General features: G+C 31.1%; 1 protein-coding gene across 1 annotated transcript in view; it reads left to right on the top strand.

Annotated features, from left to right (window-relative positions):
- The first annotated feature begins 194 nt into the window (after nt 1-194).
- The window catches only part of LOC133328570 (plasma membrane calcium-transporting ATPase 3-like), a 29,442-nt gene continuing 10,903 nt past the window's right edge, over nt 195-18,733 (top strand). Inside the window, exon 1 of the mRNA XM_061537131.1 lies at nt 195-221. The gene's annotated coding sequence lies outside the window, so the exon portion shown is untranslated. The remainder of the gene's footprint in view (nt 222-18,733) is intronic.

Below are 18,733 nucleotides of genomic sequence, written 5' to 3' on the forward strand. Positions count from 1 at the left end.
AAAAAAAATTCAGCGATTTCAAATCAATGCAGTGGGCGCCAGCAGCGTTGAAGGTTACAACAACAAATCCTGCTCCGAAATTTTGATACAAATATCAGTGGTTGTGACTAAAAGGATTTTAGTTGTTTGTTAAACTTAGACGATCGTGGGTGGATCTATATAATATATATAGAACAAAGAGTTTTTGTGTCTGTTTCGTCTCTGAATGTGCTAAAGAGAAAGTGAGTGCCATAATAATATAAGGATTTTAATAGAAAAATTAAATAAAATAAAAAAAGAAACGTGAAAGACATTTGTGGATAAAAAATTCAAAACATTATTTAAGAAGTGAAAATCTATAATAAAAGTCATAAAGATTATCTAATTAAGTGAAATATGTTATACAACAATAACAATAATGGAATGCAGTTCACATTTTTGATTAAAGAAACTATTACGAAGAAGGAAATTCCAATATGGATATTATTTATCCAATATATTTCTTAGAAATGTGTAAACACAGTTTTATGGATTGTCGATCAGCTGATTAAATGATTAAATTAATAATTAATTGACAATGGTGTATTAATAACATGACCCAAGAAGCAAAAAACAGCTGTTTTCTATAGTTTTATGTCATATAAGTTGACGTTGTTTACATTTTCATAATGTAAAGTCATGTCACAATAATGCATTTTGACAGCAAACTTCAGAAGCAGCTAATCATCCTGGGCGATCTTATTAATAGGCCTAGATTAATTGACTTTGTTAATGATTGCTCTCATGGCACATGTATAATCTTAACCAGGAACTACCGGAATACTACCTCGTGATATTAAAATGATTTCTATTTGGAATCGATTCTATTTAAATTATATAAACAAACATTCACAAGAATGGATTTTGACAGCAAACTTGAGAGACAGTTGATATCCAGCTGGTCTCCCTGGATGACCTTATTTATAGGCCTTTGTTGGAGGCATAGCTACCAGCTGATTACATTTTTTAAAGTGACTAGTTCCATCAAATTAAAATACAGTATTTTTCGGTTAATTGCACATCAACATTTGCACAATTTTTTGTTCAATTAGCCGAGAAACCAATTATCCGATACCCGCTTAATTGAATTGTTTGTTCAATTACAGAAATCACGCATAATTCTGCGAAAAAAATCATTCTAGACTTAACTCAGTACGCTATGAAAAATTTCGCGCAAATCAAAAGAAATTTAGAAAATATATATGGATGCTATATATAGGCTATCCAGGCCTTGATGTGCCTTGGAAACATATTTTTTAAAAATTCCACGCCTTGTATAGGAAAAATATTTTTTAATAGATATTGACTTTTTTAATACATGCATTGATGTGTCTAGATAACATTTTTATACCCTCCACCATAGTATGGAGGGTATATTAGTTTTGTTTTTCCGTTTGTAACGCATCGAAATAATCATTTCCGACCCTATAAAGTATATATATTCTTGATCAGCGTAAAATTCTATGACGATCTAAGCATGTCCGTCTGTCCGTCTGTCTGTCTGTCTGTCCGTCTGTCTGTTGTAATCACTCTAGCGTCTAAACGAATTGAGATAGATCGCCAAAATTTTGCATAGAGTCGTCTTTTGTCTGCAGGCAGGTCAAGTTCGAAGATGGGCTTTATCGGTCCACGTTTAGGCATAGCTCCCATATAAGGGTACCCCCCAATTTTCGGTATTTTGAGGTTCTTGAGCGCGTTTTTCAACTGAATTCGCTCAAATTTGGTATATTGAGTTCGTATTGGGTAGCAAATCTTTCCACTGAAAATTATAAATATGGGTCCATATTTTCGGATAGCCCCCATATAAGGGTACCCCCCAATTTTCGGTATTTTGAGGTTCTTGAGCGCGTTTTTCAACTGAATTCGCTCAAAATTGGTATATTGAGTTCGTATTGGGTAGCAAATCTTTCCACTGAAAATTATAAATATGGGTCCATATTTTCGGATAGCCCCCATATAAGGGTACCCCCAATTTTGAGGTATTTTGGGGGGTTTGATCGCATTTTTCTACCGAATTCGCTGAAATTCGGTACTTTGAGTTCTTATTGGGTAGCAAATCTCTATACTAAAAATTATTAATATAGGTCAATTTTTTCGGGTAGCCCCCATATAAGGGTACCCCCCAATTTTCGGTATTTTAGGGTTCTTGAGCGCGGTTTTCAACCAAATTCGCTGAAATTTGGTACATTGGGTTCTTATGGGGTACCAAATCTCCCCACTAAAAATTATAAATATAGGTCCACTTTTTCCGGTAGCCCCCATATAAGAGTTCCCCCAATTTTCGATATTTTGAGGTTCTTGAGCGCATTTTTCAACCGAATTTGCTGCAATTTGGTAATTTGTAGTCGTATATGGTAACAAATCTCTCTACCAAAAATTTTTAATATTCACCCCCTTTTTGGGGTAGTCCCCATATAACCCCCTTTTTTATATTAAAATAGTTATCTGATTTGTTCCGCGTTTTGAGTTTGGTTCTAAGTCTCTTTTGTAATCATTTCACCTGCGGAGGATAGAGAGATAAACAATTAGAACGTAAGGTTCGATAATTAACTATAGCCGCATTTAGACCTAGCCCCTGATTGGAAGTTCGAGAATTTGAACTAAGCTTGGAAGAAATAATAAGATGGGCAAAGTTTGGATGAAATCTAAATTTTCTGAAACGGATTTGGTCCAAAGAAACATGGGGTCTAGAACCAATATTTCGATGAGACACATTTTCACCGTGTTAAAGTCTATACACCCTCATTAGCCATAAGGCTGAGAGTATAATTATCCTTTAAAATTTTCTAAAATTTTTAATTATGGTTTACATAATCCGTTTTTAGAAATGTCGGTATAGGTCCACTTTTTGGTATGTTCCCTATATTTTCATTTCTAGTACCTGTCAATATATCTATGGTGGAGGGTATCCAAAGTTCGGCCCGGCCGAACTTACCGCTTTTTCACTTGTTTTTTAATTTATTTTTTTATTATAAAAAACTCTTGCCAAAAGAAGTATTTGAAGAATAATTTTTTAAATATCCATATCTATTGTAAAACTTGAAAAAAATTAAGAATCCCCGTTTTCGAAATTGAGATTGCTATTAAAATTATATAAAGATGGCAGTCAGCTGTTATTTGTTTAGGTATACAAAAAATTTAACTGGTTTCATAATTCTAATTAGAATTGCTATCTACAACGAACTAATCATTGTTGACTGTCAGTTCTTTTATCGATTACTGTCTGCAGACATATTATTACTTTTTATTTTGGCTTTTTCAAATAAATCATCTCTCAACTAAATAATAATAGTTATTTTTTACATTAAAACTCATTTACGTAATTTACATTGTCAATATTATTGATTATGTGTCAAAACTATTTTATTTATTATTTAAGCTGGTATCTTTGTCACCATTGTGTAAAAGGGCATTTACATTAACACCTTTTTACCGGGTTAACCTATTTTATGAGGATTTATTTGTGCATATATTCAAAGAAATTGACTATTTATACTCATTAGGTTAATGAAATCCAGTATAATGTAAACGTTATAGTACGTTTATTATACTGGGTGTTAAATTCACTGAGCATTATTCAAACCTTTTTTTATTTTTCCAATTCAGTTCAAATCTTATACGCATAATCTATTTCTGTAACTGAAACCCCCCTTGTTAATTTCCATATGACATAAATGTGAACAAAGCAAACAATAAAATAAATTCCCGCTGTCTCCTCAAACCTCTTTTGTTAACTCTGTTCCATATTTCTTAATGCAGTTTATAATTTACATTTTCAAATAAGATTCTTTTTTTAGTTTGTCTTAAACAGAATATTTAAGAAGTTCTTTATAACAGCAAACCTCCAACAAGATTCAATTCAATATTCTTCCTTTATATAACAAAAGGTTATATAATCTATAAATAAACCCGGTTTATTGTGTTCGATGTAAGGTTTTCAACTAATTTCATAAGCAGAAGACAGTAAAGACTCGAAAGATGAGAATGTCTAAGATGTAAATTTTTTTATTGAAAACAGCTGATCATCTTTAAACCCTGTGAATAAAAACGATTTATACTGGGGTATATATAGGACAATTTGTTGAAAAATGCAACTCTGATACACAAATATTCATATTTCTATAATCTTGAATATAATGAAATTCCAATAAGAAAAGAAAAATAACATGTTAACTAGTCCATGGTAAAATTATAAAAGGTAACAGCGAATCCCAGCTGGTTTGATTCCAACGTAATACTAGTGTCAATATGAATTTGACAAATTATGTTTTTAAAAATCACCCAACAGGAAAATTGGGAACGCATTCAATTAGAAATTGTTCTTTATTAAATGTTCTCCCGTATTCAATTTACTCAATCTGCCTGCTGGGAAAATTTGGGGAAGCAAATCTTTCTTCATGGAATAACTCGCAATTCCCTGCATTTTTATATGTTTTACACATATAAGTGGCAATGGCTCAATTATAGGAAAGATGTGGAAGCGATAGAAATATAAATTTGATAGATTTTCATTCATGTTTTTCAATTTTTATTTTGAGGATTCGAAAATATTTAATTTTCAAAATAAAAATAATTTGTTTGTTTGTTTACATTTTTCTGTCAAATGAGTTGACACTAGTAGAACTTACAACAACAAATTTCCATGTGGTTGTTGTATCGTTTTTTGTACAACAACACTTGCTGTTACCTTCTTTTATTATACCATGTAACTAGTCTATACCCTATTAAATAGTAAAGGCCTTGATACACGAGCCATCCATGTCATATGTACTGTCAAATTGTATATATGAGTAACTGAGTACTGTACATGTCGTTTGGCCCATATGTCTGTTAAAACGATATGACAATACACAAGGCCTATAAATATGGTCGTCCAGGGAGACAAACCTGATATCAAATGCCTTTTAGGTTTGCTGTCAAAATTCATTATTGTGAATTGACTTCCATTATGAAAACGTAAATAAAAACCAATTTTTTGACATTGGACTTGAGAAGAAACAGCTGACTTTCGCTAACAGGGTGCCCCAATTAATAGATCTTGACAATACATATGTAATTCTTTCGTTTAGCGGCCGCTCTATTTTTGTATGTATTTTCATATGCAAACCAAATTAATCAGCTGTTTTGTTTGTTTAAAAGTACATTTCTGATAGAAAAGAAACTCCAAAAATTGAGTTAAATTGGTGGATGAAAAAAAAAATTAACAAAAATACATATACACATATTATTCGTGTAACAACATATTCGTGTAACAACAAATTAACTTCTAATGTATTTTCAGCTATTATTTGTGCTGTGTTTATATTTATCATATTTTAATAAATACTCCTCATTTTTGTTCGAAATTTTTTGACATCACATATGACATTAATGGCTTTTCTATTGGTATTTCTTATCCAAATACCTTATCGATACCCACTTTTTATAGAATCATATGTTGATAATTAATGCCATCATCATTAATTCATGACGTATTTTGTTTCCATATGGTTTACAGTCGTCTTATAAATCTTATACGATATCTAAGCTATTAATTTTTAATTGCAGAGATGTTATCACTGAAATTTTTGACGGGAAACAAATTTAGAAATAGGCCAAAATTTGACATGTGAAATTGCACTTTAAATAGAACAACTTCAAGATAAACAGCTGATAGTTTGTCAAGAATTAATTTGAAAATATATTTGAATTTAATCGGTATTGTAAATACGTATTTTTTAGGAATTTAGAAATGCATGTTGTTCTTAGACAATAGCATTTATATCGATTTAGTTCTTAAATCATGCTTAATTTAATTAGTTTTATTCTACATATTAAATCCACTCATTATTTCGATTATCTAGAAAATCTGTCCGTAAACGAGATAATTTCAAATTCAACAATGTTTTTGTAAAAAAAAGAAACAACCTTATAGTCGATAAGAATCTACTATTTTTTACTACGATATCGAAGAGAATAGTAAAATCTAGTAGATTCTTGCAGTACGGGAACAGAACAATTGTTATTGATTGTATCGTGTAAATTTCTATAGCTTATTGTCGACATCAGCTGTTTACAAATAAATAAATATGGCTTATAGATTACCAATAAAATCATGTGCTATATTATTTGTTTAATTATGGGAAATTAAAAGCTTAGACTATGCCATGGCGCAATAAATATGTACACCATTTAGCGCAGCTGTTATCCAATTAACTGTCAAAGTGCATAATTTCTACCATGGCACAATAAATAGATAGTCCATTTAGCTTAGCTGGCAACTCGATTAACTGTCAAAGTTCGTAATTTCGACCTGAATTCTATGTGCAATGTTTGCAATTTTATGTGCAACATTTGACAGATGGTCGGGACCATGATGCAATAATAAGGTGATTTATACCAACCTTTGTTTTTGTCTCGATTATCTGTCAAAATTTTCCATATAATATTTCAAATGGTTGGCAACACTGCACATCTAATTCAAGTAGAAATTACCCACTTTGACAGTTAATCAAGACATCAGCTGCGCTAAATGGACTACCTATTCATTGTGCCATGGTCGGGACAAAGCCAATGTTTTTGTTTTAATACATCCCGTTATTATTACATCATGACTTCTATATGAATACGACGTGCAATATTGTCCATCATAAGAAATATTATCAGACACAATTTGACAGATGGTCGAATAAAAAACAGATGATTTTATTTTGATACATCATCTTATTATTGCCTCATGGACTAAACCTTCTGAATTGACTTGATTTCTAACTTGAGGAACTAAACTCTATCTGTTTAGACTAATATTAAAATTATATAAAGTATTTAGTCAGGTGATATTTGTTAACATGTATACATGTATGTTTCATTGATGACATTCATATTTTTAATGGTCTGCAATCAGTCACTAGTTATTGCTACTGTATCATGCAAATTTCTACTGCTTATTGTCAAAATCAGCTGTTTACTTTTTCTGTAATCAAATTAAGAGAATAAACAAAATCTCTTCCAAAGTAAATCACCGAGTAATGTATTTTTATTAAAATTTATTGTTTACTTCCGCATTTTTTTCCTTATGAGAGTATTCTGTCTCTCTTCTCTCTAAAAAAATTAAATCGTGTAATTTGTATTCTCCTTTAAATTCACCATCATCTGTTTTATGCCTGGGAACAATTTGCGCACGCACACTTCTCGCTCTGGAATATTGAGTAGCAAAGAAAATTTCCATATTTTCTTTTTTTGTTTTTTTATTTTGTTTTCATTCAGGTGTAATCAATGAAATCGATTTGAATACATATTGAATACACAGAGATCAGTATCGATTTAACAGGGCACGCGGCGGTTTTGATTTTGCCAGGCCGTGGGGAAAACGTTGCGGCATTTTGAATTTGCCTGGCATTTGTTCCACTAAAAATAAGAAGTAAACAAAAGTTGAAATTAAAGAGTGAAAAAGAAATAATTTTTTGAAATAATTTTAATATAAATATTCTAAAAAGAGGAAGTGAAAATAATTCCCCAAATATTTTTTTGTCATAATGAAATGCATTTGAATTGTTTGTATTTAATTTAATATCCATTCAAATTAAAAATTCCTTATGTTAGGCGATTTTAACTGGATTCATCGCCAGCAACAACAACACCATCACCACCAATACATCTTGCCTTTAGTGATTTATTTTTATTATTATTTTTTATTTCGTTCGTTCGTTCCGATACGGCAGTGTTTTCAATTGTTTACATTACATCTGGTGTTTGGATATCTTAATGTTTACATAAATTTATCGGAATATATAGCAATAATAATAACAACAACAGCAACGACAACACCACCATACATTCTCCTCATCCTCGACCTCATCATTGACAGTGACGGTGGGTAACAGCAACGGCAGCATCATCAGAAGTGCGGGATATGGATCATCATTCTTAATACGCTCAAATCTTTGCACACACAATAAATAACCAACAACAACAACAGCAAACAGATTTTGAATATCATTGATTCAGTTATTTTTTGTTGGTAAATACCATGTTCCGATTTTGCTTGTACTTGTTGTTGTCTATTTTATAAACAAAAAAATGTTTAATTTTCATTTTTTTTAATTTGAGAAAGAAGTATTTTTCCCATTACATAACTTATTTTTTTCTTTTGTATTAATTGATTATGTTGTCTTTTATTGAAAAACGCGTGATTATTTGATCCGAAAAAAAGTCATAAAATGATCTCGTGATTTGCATTGTCATCATTTTTTTATTAATTATGGAGTTGCAATTTAAACAAATGTCTTAAAGGATATCAGACAGATGTTATTATCAAGTGTTTTAATGGAATTTAAATAATCTGGCCACAGACATGGCCACACTTTCTTCCTTCTTTTGAGTTTATCAAAACACAATGACGGCTTAAACGCCACACATGCTGCCAAAACTGAGTTGTTGGCATCAAGAAACCTTTTTAAAAAGTCCTCATGTCCGAGCTTTATAAAAAACACCCCTGTGTTAACATAGCTTTTGATATTAATTATTTACCGTAATTGTGTAATCACGGCTTGGGTTAAAACAAGGCATGTCACACTACATAGTTACTCCATTTAACGCAGCTGACTATCCCATTAACTGTCAAAGTGCAAAGTTTCAACCAAAACACTATAGGCGAAATTGCCATTTTAGCGGCAAAATCTCATTTTTTTAAACTTAATATTTTTCAAAAGTTGTTGATGGGCTTCAATACAGAAATATTGATTAAAAAATCGAAAGAAAAGTATTTACTGTTGGCAATCATTTTTATGTACAAACAGCTGTTAATGTTTACATTACTTTTAGCACGAGTTATTACAATTGAAGCTGCAATATTTTCGTAAAATTAAAAGCCGTTTTTAATAATATATTCTCCGGAAAAATCTTGATAAATATGAATTCCAATACTGGAGTTGAGTACTTTTAGTATATAAAAATATATTTTGCAAAATGTTTGTATTTGTTTCATATGTTGGTGGGTTTTGAGTGTATTTTTTTTTTTTTTAGATGGTTTTATCGCTTTTCGTGGCGTAAAACTAAAAATGTAACAAAGTGTTACAAGAACTATTTACATGTGATTGTTCGTAGAAAACCTTAGATTAATCTCATGCCAAAAGTGTCTGCTAATGACTGCTAATAAACGAATTATTAACCTTTTTGCAGAAAAAACTCTGGGTCAAAAATTACATAAAAAGTAATATTCCATACGAAATAGACAGTAAATTAAGAAAATTAATATGACTTAGAGCTTGGAATGTATATAATTTTTTAACTAAAATCGAAAGGACTTTCAGAAGCGAGAAAGTATTTGGAAGTACCTTTATATGAAGTATTGTGTACAATGGATGTTGGAGAATTGATCGATAGTTTTCTACGATTCTGATGGTTCAACCTGCCACAGTTTAGTTAAAGAAATATTTTTAGAAAATACTTCAGATAGTTTCGATTCGTCCCTACTTGTGACAGCGATCATTTCAAGAAAGTGAAATATAAAATTACAGCCAACTTGGTTAAAAAATGTGCCCAAACGCCCCTTAATACCGAAATTTCGGATGTATCGTTATATGGGGACTACTTTAAAAAGTTGACCAATATCGATAGTTTCTAGTTGGAAGAATTGCTACCCAATTAAATACATAAAGACAGTCATGTAGTTTAAAGAAAATGCAAAAAATCCCAAAAATTCCGAATAATGGAGTATATTGTTATACGGAGGCTACTCGAAAAAATAGTCCAAAATTGATTTGGTAGTGAGATTTTCTATATATACACCCCAAATTTGGTGAAGCTAGCATGTCTGGATATGTTTTATTCAGCCATAGTGCATAGCATAATTATACAAGGTAGTCTCATGCAGTCATATGTTTCCAATTTTTTTCATAAATTTGCCTTTGACAGCATTCAGCTTAAAAATTTTAATTGATGGCAAAAATTGCTTAATCATTTATAGGTATAAATATTTGGAAGTTCCCTGCCTCTAAAACTTCTAAATAGATGATGTAACAACTATGGTTAAATCTTGAGAGCAATGTCCATATTTAGAAAATATATTTTGTTTAATTTATTAAAAATATACCAATCGACATACATACAATTTTATGGAACTTATTTTTCATTTTATTTGATATAAAAATATAAATTTATATATGAATTCCATATTAGAAAGGGGGAGGCAATCAATTTTCAAATGAGACTACTTTCCATAATTATAATGCTATTTCGTTATCGATATTATCGTCGACAAATTCAATCAAATGATTTGGCATCTTTCAAAGTGCAATGTGTATTATTTTTCTTCGATACCATTTTATTTTTGCAAAAACAATTAAAAACCTTGTATTTTTGCCTTCTGGATGGTCGTATTAATGTTAAAACCTTAAGTGTGTCAATTTAGTATGTGGCCATATCCCATTAGACAATAAAACCATCTATCAAACTGTGTAATCACGACTTGAGATGAACTTATAACTTAAGACACAACAACAATAAATGTCAACGTGCATAGATTGAATTCGACGTGCAATGTTGCCAACCATGAGAAATATTACTATGTACATAGAATTTGACAGATGGTCGAATAAAAAACAGATGTTTTCGTTTTGATATAACACCATTTATAATTTCTGAATAAGATGTCCTTATCATCAGCTTATTACTAAGAATGAGATCCCCTCTATATCAGCTGTAATTTTCGTGATTGACATCAGCTGATCCATGGCACAATAAATGGAGTACCTATTTATGATGATTAACTGTCAAAGTGACTATCCGATTAACTGTCAAAGTGCATAGTTTCTACTTGAATTCGACGTGCAATGTTGCCAATCATGTGAAATATTATTCGATAACATTTGACAGAGTTTTAATAAATAAAAAATAAAGCTTCAGTGCGTTTATACTATAAAAAGTAAATTGTATAAATTATACAAGAGATGATAGTTAAGTTCATTTTACATTTTACAAATGCATTAATAAGATATTTTTTTTTAATAAAACCCACCTAATATTTAATGACTTAAAACTTCAAACCCTTTTCCACTGAATATTCTGATTAGGTCATTTAAGAATGATGACTCCTTCTATCATATGTGTGTAAATACTCATTGTTGGTACTTTTTTCACACGTGATGTATTGTTGACGTTGGAAAAGTCATCTTAAAATGCTTGCATTTTAATAATGCATTCTTAATTGATTTCAACCCATTTTAAAACGTTTGCTAATTGATTTAATTTAATTACATATATATTTACATATTTTACACGTAATTTATATGCATGATAAACGGTTTGAGCGAAATTTGTTTTTTATTTAATTTGTTTATCAAAAATAAACTCTCGTACATAAACGGCGGTGATTGGGGAGGGATTAAACATTTTCTCGTACATAATATGTATTTGGTGGAGAGGTTACACGTTTTATTTTTATTTTTTCAATTAACATATAAAACAAATATAAAATATAACAAAACAATGTTATATTTGATACCAGTCGGCGAAGAATGTTGTGTTAATTTATTGTAAAAATAAGAAGAAGGAAAAAACAAGTATTTTTAGTCCTGTGAGTAGAAAAAATAAAAATAAAACAAAAACTAAAGAAAAGTAATTTGAAACAGGTGTGCGTGTGGTGGCTAATGTAAACAGTATAATAAGGAAGTGAGTTTAAGTAATGTAAACAAATAAATACGGTTTATAGCTTGCAGATAAAATCGTGTGCTATATTTTTTAATTAAATATGAGCAATTAAAAGCTTATACGGCATTTATATTAGAACTTTTTATCGGGATAACCTAATTTATAGGGATTTATTTGGCACATATTCAAAGGAATTGACAATTTAAACCCATTGGGTTAACGAAACCCAGTACAAAGGCCTATTAATAAACTCATCCAAGACGATCAGCTGCATATCAGCTGTCACTCATTATTATGAAAACCTAAACAAAGTCAAAATTTTTGGCATTAGACTGGAGAAATAAACATTTAAAGACATTTTCTGTTGAAAACCTTGAGTTTTGCATTTTAATTTAATATGTGGCCATACACCTATAGAAAACAAAAACGAATGAGTCAAATTGTGTAATCACGACCATGATGCAATAACAAGGTGATGTATCAAAACAAAAGCCATTGTTTTTGTCTCGACCATCTGTCAAATTTGTCCTTATAATATTTCACATGGTTGGCAACATTGCACATCGAATTCAAGTAGAAATTACGCCCTTTGACAGTTAATCGAGTCATCAGCTGCTCTAAATTGACTTCCTATTTATTGTGCCATGATCACGACTAAGGATGATCTTAGAACTGGTTTACACTAGAATAATGTGCACATGTGTACAATTGTATCAATTAAAACGATTTTTTTACGATTTATAATAAAGTTTTAGAATGTTTTCTCTACATATATAGATCTTGGTTTAGACTATTCCATGGCACAATAAATAAGGACTCCATTTAAAGCAGGTGACTATTCGATTAACTGTCAAAGTTCGTAACTTCTACTTGAATTCCATGTGCAATGTTGCCAACCATGAGAAGTATTACTAGATACAATTTAATAGATGTTCGAATAAAAAACAGATGTTTTTGTTTTGATATAACACATTTATAATTGCGTCATTAGCTGTCCTTATTACTAAAATGTGAACCCCTCTATATCAGCTGTAATTTTAGTTTTAACATCAGCTGATCCATTGCACAATAAATAGGTACTCCATTTAGCACAGCTGACTATCTGATTAACTGTCAAAGTGCATAATTTCTAATTGAATTCGACGTGCAATGTTGCCAACCCTGAGAAATATTACTCGATAAAATTTGACAGAGTGTCGAATAAAAAATAGATGATTTTATTTTGATACATCACCTTATTATTGCATAATGGACTATGCCTTCTAAATTGACTGGATTTGTAAATTGAGGAACTAAACCCTATCTGTTTAGACTAATATTAAAATAACATATAGTTGGCAGTCAGCTGATATTTGTTTACATATACATACACATTTCATTGATGACATTCATATTTCCAATGGTTTGTTCCCGTACTCAAAAAGTAGAAATCATGATAGTATAAAATTTAAATTTGATTCGGAAACTTATTTTTGGTTAAATTTACATTAAACTTGTTTTAATAAAAAATGTCATTTATTTTGTCAAATTTCCTTAATGTCATGCCAAATATATGTAATAGTTTCAGGACGTAATTTTAGGCATCTCAGATTATCCTTTTTCTATTATCAAGCTAAATATATTTTTATCTCTGAAAGATAACAAAAATTCCGCTTTGTTTTCTTAACAACTAACCACGCTGGCTACCACACGTATCTAGATAAGATTATCTTATAAATAATTATCTATTATACGCATAGTATAAACACATGTGTATTTGACGGAAATAATTTAAAAAAATGAAAACAAGTAACTTGGTACACTATTGCCCACACTACTGCTGATTAATAGCTGTCATTCATATTTTCAAGGTTTACTTTAGTTGAAAAAAATGAAATCTTGTTATTCTCTTTTTTTTTTGTCTCATAATCAAATATTGGCTGAATACTTTCTTTTGACGACACTGCAGTGGCAATGATTCCCTTTTAGATAAAAATTTACAACAACAACCGCAAAAAAAAAATGTTAAACAAAATTTTAAAACGAAAAATATTTGTCATTTTTTTTTTGTGGGTAGAGATAGGGGATGAGAGGTAGGTGTATAGATAGAGAGTGAGAGGATTAATTGTGGGCCGGCAGATAAATCGTGAAAACCAAACAAAACTTCATTTTTTTCTTTGTTTATACAATGTGTTGTGGATTACCGAGTTATAAATTTTAGCGCGAAATTTTTACAAAGAAAAATAAAAATTGCATGCCAAGACCAGACAAGAGAATGTGCAAAGTTATCAAGATATTAGGGTGATTATATAAAGTTTTGTTATTATTAATCTTCAAAAATTTTAAGGAGCCAAGAAAATAATTATTTTATTAAAAGTAGTTCTTTTTGGTAAATTAAAATCAGACTGATGTAAACATTGCCTAATGTTATTACTAAAAATGTCAACCCTCTTATATCAGCTCATGGCACAATGAATGGGTAATCTATTTAGAGCAGCTGATTTCTTGATTAACTGTCAAAGTGCGTAATTTCTACTTGAATTCGATGTGCAATGCTGCCAACGTTTTGAAATATTATAAGGAAAAATTTGATATCAGCTGTAATTTTAGTTTTTCACAACAGCTGATCTATGGCACAATAAATATGTACTCCATTTAGTGCAGCTGATGATCCAATAACCTGTCAAAGTGCATAATTTCTACTTGAATTCGACGTGCAATGTTGCCAACCATGAGAAATATTACCAGATTAAATTTGACAGATTGTCAAACAAAAAACAGTTGTTTTTGTTTTGATATAAAAACTTATTAATGCATAATGTTCTGATCCTTATCATCAGCTTATTACTAAGAATGTGATCCCCCTTTATCTGCTGTAATATTGGTTTTTTGACATCAGCAGATCCATGGCACCAAAAATAGGTACTCCGTTTAGCGCAGCTGACTATCCGATAACCAGTCAAAGTGCATAGTTTGTACCATGGCACAATGAATAGGTAGTCCATTTAGCGCAGCTGATGTCTTGATTAACTGTCAAAGTGGGTAATTTCTACTTGAATTCGATGCGCAATGTTCCAACCATGTGAAATATTATAAGGAAAAATTTGACAGATGGTCGAGACAAAAACAAAGGTTTTTGTTGGGATACGTCACATTATTATTGCATCATGGTTTCGACGTGCAATGTTGCCAACCATGAGAAATATTACTAGATTAAATTTGACAGATGGTCTATTTTAGCTGTAATTTTAGTTTTTGACATCAGCTGATTATTGGAAATTGCATGTAAATGAGTAGTTCTTATCATCAAACATGTTTTAATGAAACTCGTTGTCTATATTGACAATGACATAGGTTCCTGACTTCCATCATATGGTGCTCAAGCAAGATTTACACGCTTAACAAACAATGTAAATTTTGCTTAAACAGTATTGCCACCAAATTTAACCACCAAATATTTTCCAGCAAAAATACTTGCAAATTTCAAGCAAACCCATCCTGTCTTATAAACATGTCTATGGTATTTTATGTTCATTTCATTGGTATACAACAATGATAAAATACCAAAAGTATTCAATGGGTCTTTTTTGCGGGACTGTAAATTTTAGTTTTTCTACACATACATATAGCTTACTTTTGTTTAAACAATTACTAAAATTGATGTTTATATTTAAATTAAATATACACAAAAATATAAACAAAATATTTTAAACATTATTTAAAATAAATATCCCAAGCAAATTTAAACATTTAGAAACTATTTAAAGACGAGGAAGAAGAAGTAGAAAGAAAAGAAAATAATTAAAATGGAATTTTATATAAACTATTAAGTAGTTGGGCATATAATTATTTACAGATATATATTTTTCATTGCCAACTTTAATGGGTTTTTGGGAAAGATTCCCTTGACAATGTCCGGTGTACAAAGTTACTCGAACTTTAAGAGGTAGAGAGAGGCAGAGCATTTATCTTAAAAGTATTAAATCAAAGTACATTAATAAGGATAACCATGAATCTAAAAACAGCTGTCAAATGTCAAAATTTTAAATGGTGTCTTAAACGTTGACATTGATATCTAAATTCAGACATATATTAAACCCATTTTACTAAAGCCAGACTAATTTAAACATTCTCTAATTTTATTACTATATCAGCTGTAATTTTAGTTTTTGGCATCAGCTGATCCATGGCACAATAAAGATATACTCCATTAGGACAGCTGACTATCCAATTAACTGTCAAAGTGCATAGTTTCAACTTGAATTCGACGTGCAATGTTGCCAACCATGAGAAATATTATTCGTTAAAATTTGACAGATGTTCGAATAAAAAAAAACAGATGTTTTTGATTTGACACATCACCATATTATTGCATTATGAAATTCTTAAGTTCATAGCGTTATATTTACGTTTTCGTAATGTAAAGTTAATTCACAATAATGAATTTTGACAGCATCTTGAGTAGCATCTGATTTACAGCTGATCTTCCTGTTTGTTCTGATTTATATATCTTGAACTAAATCTATGCCTGGAAAAGGTTGGGAATAATAAAAAACACTTTGTTTTAAAATCTTTAAAAGTACTCAATTAGAAAATGAATTATTTACGAACTTTAGACAACGTTTACATTACAAAGCGTCATTTAAATTGTCACTCGCCATCTTCTGCATTCGTTTTAGAAGATATATCCCAGTTTTGCTAATGAACCCACCCCTAATTATTCCTCATGGCAGGATTTCTTCGACCATTAAGCAAATTCTTTGTAATTTTTCACAATAATGGATTTTGACAGCAAACTTGGGAATCAGCTGATCTTCTTTGATGACCTTACTAATAGGCCTTGAAATAAATTTATCTTTGGAAAGAGATAAAATTAATGAGAAATACTTTATCTTAAAATCATTTCCAGTAATCTCTTTAATATTCAGGAAATTATGTTTTAAGGACTTTAGGAAACGTTTACATTACAAAGCGTCATTTAAATTGTCACTCGCCATCTTCTGCATTCGTTTTAGAAGATATATCCCAGTTTTGCTCATGAACCCGCCCTTAATTATTCCCCCTGGTAGGATTTCTTCGACCATTAAGCAAATTCTTTATAATTTTTTCACAATAATAGATTTTGACAGCAAAGTTGAGAATCAGCTGATCTTCTTTGATGACCTTACTAATAGGCCTTGAAATAAATTTATCTTTGGAATGAGATAAAATTAATGAGAAATACTTTATCTTAAAATAATTTCCAGTACTCTCTTTAATATTCAGGAAATTATGTTTTAAGGACTTTAAGAAACGTTTACAATACAAAGCGTCATTTATATTGTCACTCGCCATCTTCTGCATTCAGTTTAGAAGAGATATCCCAGTTTTGCTAATGAACCCAGCCTTAATTATTCCTCATGACAGAATTTCTTCGACCATGAAGCAAATTCTTTGTAATTTTTCACAATAATGGATTTTGACAGCAAACTTGAGAATCAGCTGATCTTCTTTGATGACCTTACTAATAGGCCTTGAAATAAATTATTGTCACCCGGCATCTTCTGCATTCATTTTGAAAGAGATATCTTTTTTCGCTTATAAACCCACCATTAATTATTCCCCATGGCAGAATTTCCTCGACAATGAGTCAAATTTTTCAAAATAATGGATTTTGACAGCAAACTTGAAAGTCAGCTGATTTACAGCTGATATTTTTGGGTGACCTTTTTAATAGCCCTTGAACTAAATCTATTCCTAGAAAAAATTGAAAATAATGAGAAGCACTTTATTTTAAAATCTTTTCCAGTAATCTCTACAATATTCAGGAAATTAATTATAACGTCTTTAGACGTCGTTTACATTGCAAAGCGACATTTAAATTGGCAGCTTATAAACAGCTGATCTCTCTGTATAATTCACAATAATAATCTTTCTGGATAATTCACAATAATGGCTTTTGACAGTAAACTTGCGAAGCAGCTGATATCCAGCTGGTCTCTCTGGGTGGCCTATTAATACGAGTTGGGTCGTATTTTTTTTATCAGAAAGATGACCAACTACCGAACGCATATATTCCCTTATTTTGAATAGCCTTTCACATAGTATTTTAAATAAAATTCCTTTCATAGGAGTTCTCCCCAGCTCTTGTCTTTAGAAGCACCTCTAATGAACTCGTAATATTAATTTGTACATTAGTTCTCGCTGACAGAACTTCCTTTACGATGAGGCAAATTCTGAAGCATTTATAATTAGTTCCTCCTTGTTTCGCAAAGCCACCATGCATTCCGATCCTCTCCTAAAGGACAACTCTTTAAAAATTCTTCGTACTATTTAGCAGAAAGTTGGTCCGCTATCGAACGAAGATATTTCCTTATTTTGGACTGGGTTTTCTGATAATTGAACAGGGCATTCAGGATGTCTGTTGACTTCGCAGAATATTTCCCAGCTTCGGATTTCCACTTCGTACTATTTGACAGAACCTTGACCCTCTATCGAGCGAAGATATTTCCTCTTTTTATACTGTCATTTCTGCTAAGGGCAATTTTTCGCGGCACTTCTGTGACTCCACAAATGGCTATACTCTCTGTCAGGATCATGGAGGAGATCCTGACAGAGAGTATAGCTATAGTTGATATAAATTCTTCGGTACTATTTGACAGAATGTTGGCCCCACTATCGAGCGAAGAGATTTCCTCATGTTGGTCTGGAATTTCTGCCAAGACTTCAGAAGAATTTTCCGCGGCACTTCTGTGACTCCACAAATGGCTATACTCGCAGTCAGGATCTCCTCCATGTTGATACAAATTCTTGGGTATTTATGGGGACATTTCCTATCATTCGAACTATTTGACAGAATGTTGGCCCCACTATCCAGCGAAAAGATTTTCCATGTTGGTCTGGAATTTCTGCTAAGCCTTCAGGAAATTTTCACGCGGCACTTCTGTGACTCCACAAGTGGCTATACTCGCTGTCAGGATCTCCTTCATGTTGATATAAATTATTCGGTATTTATGGGGACATTTCTTACCCTTCGTACTACAGAAAGTTGACCCATTATCGAGCGAAGAGATTTCCTCATGTTGGACTGTAATTTCTTCTAAGACTTCAGGACAACTTTTCGAGGCAC

The sequence above is a fragment of the Musca vetustissima genome, unplaced genomic scaffold (genome assembly GCF_032173495.1).
Source record: "Musca vetustissima isolate MV318-11 ecotype Yass unplaced genomic scaffold, APGP_CSIRO_Mvet_v1 utg38527, whole genome shotgun sequence".
In the NCBI taxonomy this organism is placed as follows: domain Eukaryota; kingdom Metazoa; phylum Arthropoda; class Insecta; order Diptera; family Muscidae; genus Musca; species Musca vetustissima.